Consider the following 14,251-nt stretch of genomic DNA (forward strand, 5'->3'; position numbering starts at 1 on the left):
CTTGGGGTATCCACAAGGGTATCCAAGGAACTCCTGCTACAAGAGGATCAAATGCTTTACAACCATGGCTGGCTTGTAGCTGTGAGAATCTTAGCACAAAGGGAATGTGGTCCTTTCTGCAGCACTTGAGGGCCCATGGGAGCCAGAGCTGCATCCCTTGAACTCATGATGCCTCCCATAGAGATCCTTTGGCCTTTCACTGCCCCAGAGCAGCAGATTCTAGAGCTGGATCTGAGCAACACCACCTGGAATGTCACCATCACTGCTAGGTCTCTTCATTTCAGACAGGGACTGATGCTTTGGTGTCTAGAGTCTGCTCTAGGAGCAATTGCAGGCAATGACCAAGTTGTGTTGGCAGCACAGGGAATATCCCAGCCTTGGGACAGGTGGTGACATGTGGCTTCCCAAGGGAAAGCAGCACAGCTCTCTCTACACAACCAATGCAGAGAAGGGAAAACCGCCCTTCAGATCCTATCTGGAGCCAGTTGAACCTGGCTCATTAGGAGGAAATTACTCCCTGATCTCTCTTCCTTTGATAAATACGGTAGTGGTGATAAATATTCAACGTGGGCACCAAAGGAACAAGGTTGGCATTCGTCTCTTGGCTTGTTTTCCTCTTTGAAGGGCCAAGGGTTGTTAATAAAGGCAGGAGCTGCACTGATGACAGTGGTTCAGTCACTCAGGATGAAGCCTGGTGATGCAGAAAGTCAGAATCCAGCCCTCCCATGAGCTGTTTCCTATCTGTGGACAATGCAGAGGGAGAAGCAGTGCAAGGGTCGGATTAGGGGCATGGGGACTCTATGGGAAGCACAAGGGACGGTGTGTAAAAGCAGGCAGGAGAACCGAGGGAAGCACTGCTCCTCTGTGTATGGAACTCTGGGAAGTGGGTCTGAGGGGTTTAGGGGAGCAAGGGGTTGAGGGGGGCAGCAGGCTCAGCCTAAAGGCACCTGGAAAGGCTCAGTGTCTTCTGATGTGAAGGCTGACGATGCCTCTATGGCAGGTGACATAGGGACATAAAGCGGTGGCCGCTGCTAGAGGAAGATGAAATAGCAGGAGGAGGACAGCAGAGGGTAGCAAACGCCTGAGTTCTTGTCCCGGCCTTGCAGGGCTGGTGTTGAGGCAGAGGCTGGATGCTGCAGCCTGGTACAGCCCCACAGCGCACATCTGGGCAGATCTGATGTAAAAATAAACCAAGGAACAAGGCGCTTTGATAAGGGGGTGATGTTCTTAGCGCAAAGGCTTGTCTTGAAATACATTTCCTTTAGAAACTTCCTGCTGAGACATCCCCAGTGACCCCTTCGGTGCCAGGGAGAAGGCAGCGCGATGCTTAGATTAGAATCAATGCAGGGTTTAACAAAGTGAAAAGAAACCTCTCTCTGTAGTGATTCCATTTCCCAGGAACGGCAGCATTGCATTTTGGTTGCTATTTGAGCAGATACTTCCTCACTTTGAAGCTCTACCGTGGCACTGTGCCTGGGGATCTCAAGGATGGAGATCCCCTGTTCCCTTCCCTAGGTACCCTCCAAAGGCCACATCTGATCTCAGTGGTTCAGAAGGAAGCAGGTTTCCTTCATCATGCAGACACAGCCGGCCAAGTAGAACTCAAGTGCAGCAGTACTTGGCACTCATAGTTGAGCCCCTGAGGACATCCTCTGTGCTTAAATCCCAGTCGGACCTGCTGGGATTTCACCTCTGGCATGTCAAGGTCTCCTGCTGCCCTTTGTGTGCTTCAACTTCCCCATTTAATGCAGGGGGATGATTGTAAATGCTCTGTCATTATCACCCCAGGGTAATTACTGGACAATGTGTCTCACTCCTTCCCTGAGGGTGCAGGTGATCCAGGTCAGACTCAGCGCTTTGCTTTGCCCTTCAAGGGGCAGGGAGATGGCCCCAGCTACTGGCTCATGTCATCACATCAAATAGGATCATCCATCTTCATGATGAGTCTTTAACACAGTAGGTGGGTTACAGATGGTAGGGGAGCATTTGGGAGGATACCTCTTGCATGTTCCTTGCATGACTACAAGGGTCTGCTTAGGTTTTGGTGTGTCAGGTACATGGAGCAGGAGAGAACTCACAAACTGGAGAACATTTTGAGGCTTATAGGGTTTATATTCCCCATTCGGACTCATGTCTTCCCATCCTTCCCTCCTTGCACAAGCCACACACTCCTCTGGCCATGGAACACATGGAAAGGTGCCCTGGAAAAGGGTTTTCTGCCCCACTGGAAAAGAGGCAGCTTGAAACATCACCGGATGCAGGAAAAGAACAGTGTGCAGAGTTGATTTATCTGTCTCTTTACTGATTTACACATCACTTTTCACACCCTTCTGTTGTGAATAAGGGGACCAAGTATTAACAGTAAGAGTGTGGCAGTGATAGGATTGGGACCAGGTACTCAGGAATATTTTCTGTGCAGTTTTTGCTCTGAATTCAATCTCATATTGCAGAGCTTTCAGTTCTGTTTTAAAGAAGGATACATCTCTTTTTCCTCTTGAACAAATGAAGAGATTTTCCCCTTTGTTTTGTGGTTCTGAGTCATTCCCCATAATAGCAAATTGCTGCCAAAGTTGCAGTTATGGCTAAATGGTCACTTCAAATTTTAGTCTTTTTTTTTTCCCAGCAGCTTTATACCTTTTTAAAGCAAACAATTGATTTTCTAGGATGAAAATGTCTCCTTACTCGGTCTCATTCTGATGTCCAAATATCCTGGAACACTGGGAGAAGAATATCTCTGAATCCCTGCCATAGCGGATAGCACCTTCTCCTTTCTGGCTGTTTTCCTCTATTCTGATGGCTGTCATAGTTCCTCAATTTGAGTTGTAATTAGGGGTAATTTAGCATCTCTCTGAAAGCAAGAGCAAACAGAAATGCAGTGGTTGGCAAACAGGGTGGGCTGTGGATCTGTGGACTGGGTTATTTACTCTATCCCTGCTCTGCTTCAAATGAGCTCCATCAGGGACGTGACACAGCACTGAGACACAGGAGAGCATCTTTAAGGTGCAGGGACCGTGGTGCAGCCCAAGGACATGCAGTTGGAGGTGGGCAGGGGTCCCACACAGGCTTCCATAGCCCAGAGATGAGCAGTATCTGCTTCCCCTAGGAGGGAGCTGCGGGGCAGGTCTGGGAGCAGCCTGACCTCTGCCCATCTCAGCAGCGTTCCTTCCTTCTGTTGCTGGCAGCAAAAGCAAAGGCACCTTCTCCTCTGCTGCCTGCTGCAGACACATCGGTCAAGAGCTGAAGCTCCTGTTTCCTTCCCTTTGGATAGTGAAGCTTTTCCTCTATAAAGACCTCTTCACATCTGGCCATAGTCAGCCTTTGCCAGCATTCATGCTGCCTGCGCCAGGATACTGATAATCCTTGAGCTATTCAGGGAAAGCCTTTAGGTATATATCCTGGCTCCTGACAGGCATCTTGCCAAGCTCCTCTGGAAACTGCTGCCTCTCCCTCTCCTTTCCTGCTTCTTTTCATCCGTTCTCCTGTAACATGGTGCAGAGGCCCATGGTGCCAAACTGCTTCTCTTGTCCTCAAGCACTTGGTGATGGAGCTGGTTGGAGTCAGTGGCAGTGTCGTGATAACTGTGCCCCAGGGACATGACATGGGGCAGCCTGTGAAGAGGCTGTGCATCCAATGCCCCTTCTTTCAGGGGTCAAACATCCCTGGGAAAGAAACCCCAGCTGCCTGGCAGGGCCATCCCATAGCCTGTTGGTGTAGGAATGTGTAGCTGTGGTTAATGGAAGGCATCATGGGACTGCTGTTGACATGGATCTAATAATTTCCTCACTGACACTTCCAGTTATATGAGGAAATATAGTGGAATGCAGAGGTGGGGAGGCAGGAGAGATCTGTCTCAGCTGGTGCAGGATTGATCCCTGGAGGGAACTCACTCTGTTCTTGGGTGTAATTCCGAGCATCCCAAATGATGGAGTTTCTCACTCTTCCACATTCAGGAGATTAATTTCCCAGGCTAATATGTTTCCTCACTGCTCAGCCTGCATCAACCCACCTCTGTTTTCACATTAGCAGCTCAGCCATGCTGCCTTGGAATCGTTTCCCACCCTAGATATTTCCTTTCCTTCCTTGGCAGCAACATCCCTTGGTGTTTGGAGATCACCATTAGCAGCTGAGCCATTACAAAGCCAGCCAGATCTGCCTCGTGGCTCCCTCCTAGAGACATTCCCTGCTCTCAAAGTTAAGCCTTAAGCTCCCTGTACTGTGTCAGTAACTGAGACTGAAACTCTCGTGGTCCTGTTGCTGGTGTCTATTCATTGTCCCCCAGGAAGAAGGAGTTCAATCACCTAACAAACACTCCTTCCTCCTCTATGTAATGGTCAAATAAGACACTGTAGCCATAGTAGAAACCATGACACATTGCAGCAATGGACTTATTCCAGGGCTGGATGGAAAACAGGCAAATAGTTTGGATGTTCAAAGTTGGTTAATGCTCCAAATCGGGATGAAAAAGCAGAACTCTGCTCAAACTGGGGAGGAAAAAAGTAAAGCAAATGAAATCAGGCCAAAGAGTTCAGTGATTCATGACATCACCTTTTGCCTTGGACCATTTGCATCTAAATATTGTTTTTATTTTACCATCATAAGCCATTAGTGCCCAAACAGCTTTTGAAGCAGAACATTGGCTTTTCTTCTCAAAGCAGCTGAAAACCAATACTTGGATGATTTTAAAGCTTTGCCAAATGAATCCTTGAGGTAAGAGATGCATGGAGGAGCCATACACTTCTGTGGAAAGCTTCTATTTAGTGGGAGAAAACTCACTCACATGAGGAGCAGGGAATAATAGGTTTCCTCTGGAGCCATTGAGATGAATCACTCCTGCCTGCAGTCCTGTGTCCAGCTCTGGAGTCCTCAGTACAGGAAAGTCATGGACCTGTTGGAGAGGGGATCAGTCCCAGAGGGCATCTGAACTCTATGTGAGTGTCATGGCATTTCTCTGGGGTTGTAGCAGGAGTGCTGCTCGTTTTCCTGCTATTTCATTATCAGCTGGAGGGATGCTTATTACTGATGCTCAGAAAAGCATGAAGTGCAGGAAAACCAGTGAGTTAAAGCAAAGCAGAGAAGAAAGCCAAGCCCAGATACCAAGGGCAGAATGGTTTTGATTTCAGCCTCTCCCTGCTCAGTGGCTATGATCACAGAATCATCAGGGTTGGAAGGGACCCCTGGAGATCATCCAGTCCAACCCCTGCCAAGGCAGGGCCACCCAGAGCAGGTCACACAGGAACGTGTCCATGGTGGGTTTCAATGTCTCCAGAGAGGCAGACTCCACAGCCCCCATGGGCTCTGTGCCCCTCAATGGAAAGAAGTTCTTCCTCATGTTGAGGTGGAACTTGTTGTAGTTTAGTTTATGGCCACTGCTCCTTGTCCTGTTGCTGGGCACCACTGAGAAGAGTCTGGCCGAAGGACCAGGGACATGGTGTCTCCTTGAACCACCTTCATTTTGCTGCAAGAAGTGCTCTATACCAAAAGCAGTGCTTGCCATGATCATCTCTATGCACAGAGCAGAGCCAGCCCTCAGGGTCAAGCAGCACAAATAAATCCAAGTCCTGTGCTGGAGAAGAGCCCAGCGCCATCCGTCTGCCAGCACATCCCTCTCTGTGTGACATGTGCTCGCTTGGCATGAGCTCCCCATGTGCTTTGAAAGCCCTTCCCTGCCCATTGTGGAGGAGTTCTGCAAGGAGACATCCCCAGTCTCATTCAGTTTTGTATGTGGAGCTCTCATTTTAATTGCTGCAGCCCGTGAGCATCGTCAGGCTTATCGCCGGGGGCTAGAGGGTGGCAGGTTGGTTGTACACAGGGTATTTATAGCTTCTAGGCACCCAGGGGATGGTAAAACTGGCAGCTGAGACAGCTCCCAGTGGGATGGGGGGGGGGAAATTCCTGCAGGGAGATTTTCTCCCTGGAGAATAGTGGTAGAAAAGAACAAAATCTCCTCCGTGGAGGATTTTTTGCTTAAAAAGGCAAGTTTAAGTAACCTTGAGCCATAAGTTTGCACTGAAAACACATCCTCAGTGCAAGCACTGGTGATGAAGCAGGAGGACTCTGGGCCTGGTACCAGCTCATCCCCAATGCCAGGAGTCGGCAGAGGAAAATAAAGTGTAAAATCCTCCTTCTTATGTCTGTTGTTGCTGAGGTGAGCTATAGAGAAACACCACCCCCTCCAGCAGGGCTGGGCATGTCCCAGCAAAGCAGTTGTTGCTTGCTAAGGGCACCCAGGGCAGTATGAACACTCCTGCATCGCTGCTGTGTGGGACCATGAGCCATGCTCACACCTAGCAGCCCCCTTTGCTTTCCAAGCTGTGCTCATGTCTCTGCCCTCCCTGGAGCTGAAGTTTCATCTCAGGTCATTTTTAGTCCATTTTTGTAACCTCTTCCTGTCAATAATTGAACCATCAGTTTGGGAGGTAGGGAGAGACTCCTCAGGCAACCTGCTTGTGCTGTGGCAAACCAGTCTGCATCCTGACTGGTGTTGGTGGTAGGGAGGAGAGGTGTGCATTTGTGCATTTGCACTCTGCTGTTGCATAAAGCACTGAATCCACAAGAACACCACTTCTGTAACCTTATGACAGGAGCAGGGTCTGCATTAAAGTCTCTTTTGGAGGTGTGTGAAAGATGAGGACAGGGGTAATTACAAGGATGGAGGGATGGGACCAGCATCTGCTCACTGCAAGCCTCTGAGCCACCTTGAAATTGGGGTCTTGGACCTTTTTATTGATGGTATTTTCTGCCTTCAAGTCCAAGCTGTGGCATGGAACAGACTGCTCTGGAAGTGTAGATGAGGCCCTCAGTGCCATGGGTTAGTGGTGGCCTTAGTAGTGCTGGGGAACGGTTGGACTGGATGAACTTAGAAGTCTTTTCCAATCTGGTTGATTCTGTGATTCTATGACGAATGGTGTCCAGGTTCAACCCCATCTAAACCAACAGTGACAGAAAGTTACTGCCACCTACAAATGCCTTCTAACCTGCACGAAATGAGTTTGTTGGAGCTCAGTCCCCTTTTAAATCAGCTCTTGGGCAGCACACAAACAACCACTGCAGCATTTAGCCTTGCACAGCACATGGTGATGGCCAGCAGGAACTATCTGGGGTATCAGAGTTTGCCCTGTGTGCCAGACCTGCTCCACAGCAGCTGGAAATGGTTCAGCAAGCCACCAGTAAGAGAAATACATACCCACAAACACCAAAGGGTTGAAACCAAGGACTGCAGGACACAGAGAGCTAACAAACCATCATCACACAGAGGGGTGCAGCACCTCTAACACACTCTGGGTTGCAGGTGCTGAGTGCTAGTGTTGGATGCTTGAGAGTATCAAGCCACAAAGGGTGATTCTCTGTGCCCTTTGCACTGGTGGCTGTTTAGCCACTCATTCTTATTGCTGTCTGGTGCTGGCAGGAGCAGTGAAATCTAGAGGGAGGTTTTTGATCACAGCATCACTTAGGAGGACTTGATTGCCTCAGTGGGTTTGCTATTGAAGAGGCACTTCAACCCTCTGTGTGTGTGGTTTTCACTAATGGAAAGCAATGAAGTGAAATGCTCCTGTTAGATGTACACTCCCTATATATACACAGCTGCAGAGACTGCTGCGACCAAAAGAAGAGGAGAGAGGTCACTGATACGGGTTTAATTTGGTGACCTTGGCCATGTCCTTGCACTGAGGGGCTAGAGAGGTCATTTTTCATTTGCACCACAAAAATCCCCTTGTTCCATAACAAATTCTGCCTTCACTGAATAACTGCTTCCTTCAGACATTATAAGTCTAATTGTTTTGTGCCAGGAAGCCAAATGCACGGGGCAGAATGGATCCTTAGCTGATGTGAATCAGCCTTGCACCATTGACATCACCTGGGAAACACCGATTTATGGCACTCAAGCTGGTGGCTTTCCAGGAATGTGGGGAGGAAAGCATGCACCCACTGAAGTGAAGTGAAATGAAAGGTGAGTGAGGCAGTTTGAACAAGGACCTGCTGCTGAGCAACCCCCAGACTTTATTGCCAAGGTAGGTAAATAAACCACCACCTATGCCATAAAGAGCCCAATCCCCATCAAGTGGCAGCTGTAAGCATCTCTGCATCCACAGGAAGGTGTATACAGCTAAATGACCATTTGATAGAGATGGAAGATGTCTGTGAACCTCAGCAGCTTTTTCTCTTGCTGACTGGGAGGAAAACATTCATTTTGAGTAGAACTGCAGATGAACTGGAGCAGAGTCAGTTCAGAACTGTGAGTGCCAGTTTTAGTGAGGAGCAGCCTGACTGGGGACATAGAATCACCTCCTGTCAGCAGAAGCTCTTTGAATCCCCATTAACCCACTTGGTTTATTAAGGGAGTTATAACCCATGTATGCTCTCTTGGAGACCTCTCCACCAGCTCCTGACCCTGCACCTGGGAGCAGGCAGAGAGCAGAAAACACACAGACACACTGCGATGCTGCAACCCACGTGCAAAGTGCTGGTAGGGCTGAATGGAGAAGCTCCAATGTGAAACTAGAGTGGGAGAAGGTAATACATGGTTATACATGGTCAGAGATTGATAGGGTCACAGCAGGAGAGGCTGGATGGACCATGCTGAGCTGGCTTGGGTTTTTCTGCCTCAGTTCCCAGTGTCCTGCTGGGGCAGCTCTTGAAGTCACCCGTGCAGGTTGGTGCTGTGGAGCTCAAGGATGAGGATGTTGCTGCCAAGCTCTCCTTGTTTCAGTTTCAACGTTAAATCAGGTGCTTTTGCTCACTTCATCCCCAGCATCTGCCCACTCCTTTGGGATGTTCTATGTGGTCCCCTCATAGCTCAGGCACAACACATGAGGCAGCCAGGAGGAGATGCTCACTATTGCCCATGCCTGCTCTCCTCCAACCTGCTGCTTTGTTACTGCCACCACACTATTTCCATGCATATTTGATTGATGTCAGATGCAGGTTCAGGATCTTTCTGTTCCTGCTCCTCACCATTTCCAGAAAGAGAAGAAAGATTGCTCCTGTCTCTCTGAGTTATTACACTGATGCCTGAAGGCCTATTAACATCAGCAGGGGGATGCTGCTGTCATCTGCAAGTCTCTACATTGTTGTCAGAGATGCTCCTGCATTGCCTTCCTCCAGCAGACACAGACTATGGTGAGTCCCACAGCACATAGGCACCTTGAGCATGGCCCCAAGATCAAGCTGATGGCTGAGCCATCAGGTCCCCACATCACAGCCGTGTTCCTGCCCTGCATAAGAGCAGCCTCATGGGTTGCAATAGGTCCTTCTCACCACATACAGGTCCTTCTTATCACATAGGGGCCCTCTCACCACACAGAGGTCTCACCACAAAGAGATTTTTCTCATCACATAGCACATTGTCAATGGCCAAAAGCAAGTGCTAAGGAAAGAGCATCAGAAGCACACAGAGGTCTGTGTTCCTAGCCCCCAGCTATTTGAGGATTAGTTTATGCAATGGAAGTGGTTTCTGTGTGTAATAACCCTCTGAATTTCCCTTGCACATGGTTATCTGGTCCTCTTATACTCCCACAGCTGGATCTCCTTGCCATGTCCCTGGAGACACAAGTACCTTCCCCACAGAGACAGACTGCACAAGCTTTTGTTAGATAAGACTGGGCTTAACCTCTGTGCAAGCCTTGGCTTTGGCCCCAGGGACACCAGTGTTCCTATGTGGGAAAACTCTGGTTTTCCATCAAAAGCAAAGAGCCAAACCCTGGTCCCTCCTGGCTGCACTTTGTGCCCATCCCTTGGTAGCATCTGAGCAGGATCTATTTGCTGAAGCAGTGACAGGCTCCTGTCAATGAGCCTGTAAGGCAGTAAAACCAGGTAGGAGCCAGGCTAAGCAGGGATTTAGCCAAGATTAACTGTGTTAACAAAGCACTTAACTCAGACCCACAGCAAATCCCCTCTGGCTGTGATTGCCGAGAGACAGCCAGTATGGAATGGGAGCATTTTACAGCTGAGCCTGACTCTGGCTTTGGACCTGGCTGGCAGTTTGAGAGGGTTTTGAGCAGAAACAACTCTCCCTTCAGTGCTGCTTCCTTCTGCTAACCTTCTTTTGGATATAGGGGAGTCAGGCCCTGTTAAGCCTTAAGCAGGGTGGAATTAACTGTTCCGGGTGCAGAGGAGCAGGGGACTGGAAAGCCCCATAGGGACAGATAAGAAGGTGACTGTTGGCAGGTGATCCAGCCTCAACCATTGGATTCTTACTGGATAGGGAAAGACCAGAGGTTTCCAGATGCATTTTGGAGCAACTGTTTAGAAACAGCCCCTCTATGCTCAGCTTGCATCCATGCTAGTGCTGGGCTCCAGTGCTTCATCTGGTGGACCAGGGGATGGTTCTGTGCCATCACACAAGAGTTCAACAGCCCAGGCACTGTCCTGGTGGCAAAGACATCCCTGTCTCCTTCCCACCACAGCTTCCATATGGATTATAAATGCATTTTTAAGTCATTCCTGTTCTTCATATGGGCACAGAAGAGCAGCAACCCTGTTTGGTAGCGTGTCTTCAAGCAGCAACTTGCTCTATCCATGGAAAAATGATGATTAAAGCGGGACAGTGCTGGACACCTTGACCTGAGAAGCTTCAGAGGTCTTGCATCAGCATGGATGGGGATGAAGTGGGAACTACTGGGTATTTGCTGCTGCGGGATTCGTTGATGGACCTTTGGGAGTTTCCTCCTATTTCTGATTACACTTGTGAAATCTATTCCAGTTTAATCCAATCTGTCAGCAGCCCATGGGCTCTTTGTGACCTCAGTGAAAACAGAGAACAGGGCAAAAATGAGGTAGGCGTGATTATTGTAGTTAACACGTAGAGTATACCCAGTGCAGCACACTCATAATAGAGAGGTAGATAAAGGTAAATGAAATCTCTGCAGCCTGCTGTTGCTCCTTCTTTCTCATTAACATCTGCCTGAACAGTCTGTTTTAGGATGTTTTAAAGATAAACTTCATCTGTAAGTAATGTAGAATGAGGAACTGAAAATGAGCAGAGGTAATAAGTTAATACATTCAGTAATTACTAGAGCAAGATAAAGGTAGCAGTAAAATGTCCTTTGCATTGCACTACATGTGCTGAGTCTGGCTTTCTGCTCCAGCTCCTATTTATCACCTGTCTAAGAGGTTTTTTAATGCTCTGTCACACTCACCCATATCTCTATGCAGGCCAAGAAATTCTCCACCCATAGAACATGGATTCCCGAATGGATTTTCACAGGTTTTGGTGTGGCTGGATTTGACAATCCCTACCCTTTTTTATATTCATTCTGCTGTTAAAGACCCTTCAGCATCTTTGCATTGCTGGCATTCTCCTGTATGAAAGAAGGTGATTTCTCTCTCCCTTTCCCTGCTCACAGCCCTGAATCCAAGAGCATCCCCAGCAATTCGGGAATGCAGGGGGGATAAGGATGGCTCTGCTTGTGCCTGTGTGTTTGACAGAGCAGTTCAGCAGCTGCCTGGCTTGGCACAGAGGTGCAAGCTCACACTCAGAGGTTTGGATACAGCACCCATGGCTGATCTGAGCTGGGAGGGAGCATTACAGGAACCTTCTCACAGCTGCGAGATTTATGTGGCAGCTTCACCCTGGAAGTACCAAGACACCCACAGCTGGTTGCAGCTGGGCAAGACTCCAGCCGTACTCCTTACCCCGTCCCACTTGGGACCATGTTGGGCATCACAGAATCATGGAATGGTTTGAGTTGGAAGGGACCTTAAAGCTCATCCAGTTCCAGCCCCTGCCACGGGCAGGGACACCTTCCACTGGAGCAGCTGCTCCAAGCCCCTGTGTCCAACCTGGCCTTGAGCACTGCCAGGGATGGGGCAGCCACAGCTTCTTCATTCAACCCATTCCAGTGCCTCACCACCCTCACAGGGAAGAGCTACTTCCTTATCTCCAATCTAAACTTCCCCTGTTTCAGTTTGAACCTGTTACCCCTTGTCCTGTCACTGCAGCTCCTGATGAAGAGTCCCTCCCCAGCATCTGTATAGGCCTCCTTCAGATACTCCCTGCAGCTTCTCTTCTCCAGGATGAACAGCCCCAATGTTCTCAGCCTGTCTCCATACGGGAGCTGCTCCAGCCTGTGAGCATCCTCGTGGCCTCCTCTGGACTCACTCCAACAGTTCCATGTCCTTCTTATGTTGAGGACACCAGAACTGCACACAGTGCTGCAAGTGGGGTCTCAGGAGAGCATCACATCCTTCAAACTGCTGCTCGCGCTCTGGGGATGCAGCCCAGCACATGGGTGGTTTCTGGGCTCAAGCTCTCAGTGAAGCTGGGTCATGTTCAGTTTCTCATTGACCAACACCCCCCTCATACTTAAAGGGCCACAATAAGTTGCCTGAATTGCTTCTGCTGTGCAGTGTGAAGGCTCTTACACTGCATTTGGCTGGACATGGGTGCAAGCATCCACATGCCCTCCCCAGCACTTGGGATGCTGAATTCATGTGATGCCTTTAGTTTTGCAGGTGTGCAAGCACGGTCCCTCAGGAGCTTGCTGCAGAGCAGGAGTGAGTTCCTGGAGATTGTCTTTGCATGTTAATGAAACCAGGAAATCTGATTATTCCACATGGAGTTAATGGGTTACCTGCAGAGGCAGCAGGAGCTGGATAAAATCACAGCTGGTTGCAGTCCTAGGGGGAATTGCCATCGGATGCCACCTCCAGCTCTCCACAAGTCTCCTTCTTGTCTCCTTTTCCTATAAGCTTCTGTCATCTATAGCTGCTTCTTGGCTTTGCTGCTGCCCTTCTAAGCTTAGAACCCATCTCCTCACTCAGCTGTTAATCAGCCTGGCATTCCTGAGCCCTGTGCTGGGAGGAAGGATGCTCCACACACAGCACATCTCCCTCAGGCAGCAATAAATATGCTGGGCACTCACCTCCAACCGATGAACGCTCATCCTGCCTGCATGATGAAGCTACAGTGCAGGGAAAGCTTCCAGGGCCAGGAGGCCTCTACCTCTGCTGTTCTCTCCCCAAAACATGGAGAGAGGAGCTCTCTGAGCTGCCTGAGCTCATCGAGACGTGTTGATCTATTCGATGCTTTAAAACCTGATCATGTTTCCCATCTGCTTTGGCAGGAGCCCAGTGGTTTTGTGTTTAGCTGGTGCTGAGCAGCCTTCCTGGCCTTTTGGTTTTCATTTTGAGCCAGGGATCAGTTTCAGGGCTCTCCAAAGCAGCCCTGGCAATCACAGGGTCACAGCACTGTTGTTTTGCTGTGTATTCCTCTCCCTGGAGCCGTCCTGGATTCCTGTCCTGGATCCTCAAGCCTGCAGTGGTAAACATCATTCACATGTTATTACTGGCCTAACAGGCTGCTGCTGGTTCAGTGGCAGCTATGGCTTCAAGGACCAGACAGGGGCTGTAGGATCCTTCCTAAAGGAAAGCTGCTGCCACCGGTGTGGGAAACCCTCTTTGCAAGAAGAGGTACAGATGTATGGCATGAAAATGCCCCAGAGAAGCCTCCAGCTTTTCCCCCTGGATAAGAGGCTTTGCCAGCAATTTCCCTCCGACTGAAAGGAGCAGGGGATTAAAACACCCTAATTTTGTGAGAGCTGCAAATGGGAGGTGAACCGTAAAGGAAAAATAAAGGGATTGGGGTCAGACCCACCCGGCCTCCCCAGCAGTCAGCATTTCCTGGAGAACCCCCTTTAATGGAATGCAACAGAGTGAAAAGAACTCCAGTTTCATCAGACCCAGGCAGGCAAAGCTCAGCTTGTCTCTCCTTTTTCTCTTGCAGTAAATGAGGAGAGAATATCTCCAGCACCAAAACACTGGTCATTAGCTTTCAATTTGAAGGCAATCAGGCTTCCCATGGCCCATCTCTCATGCCTGTGCAGCCCAGGCTGGTGCCAGCAGTGCCCCACATGTGACTTCCACCTATTGCTTTAATTCTCCAGGAGGAGGATTGGAAGGATGAGAAGGATGGAGGGGTGAAGGTGCTTCAATCAAATGATTCTTCAAAGGGAAACCAGTAGCTCTGCAGGTTAAACCCAGTCTTGGGCAAGGAATGAGGTGAAGAAAGAGAGAAAGGATCTCGATGTGGCAGAGAGGGTCTGGGGCTTCAAAGCATCCTCAAGAGATGCAGGGGAAGCTCAGGTCCGGCTCAGCTGTAAACAGAAGGCACTCAAGTTTCTGGGTTTTTCTCTTCCCTTTTCCTTTTCCTTCTGTTTGGATTATTTCTCACTGATGCCGTTGGAGAGATGCCAGGTTAGTATCCTCGAGTGCATTGCTGCTACCCAAAACCTGTGCCTTGCCAAGATGTCCCATC

This window comes from Melopsittacus undulatus, chromosome 17 (genome assembly GCF_012275295.1).
Source record: "Melopsittacus undulatus isolate bMelUnd1 chromosome 17, bMelUnd1.mat.Z, whole genome shotgun sequence".
Taxonomy (NCBI): domain Eukaryota; kingdom Metazoa; phylum Chordata; class Aves; order Psittaciformes; family Psittaculidae; genus Melopsittacus; species Melopsittacus undulatus.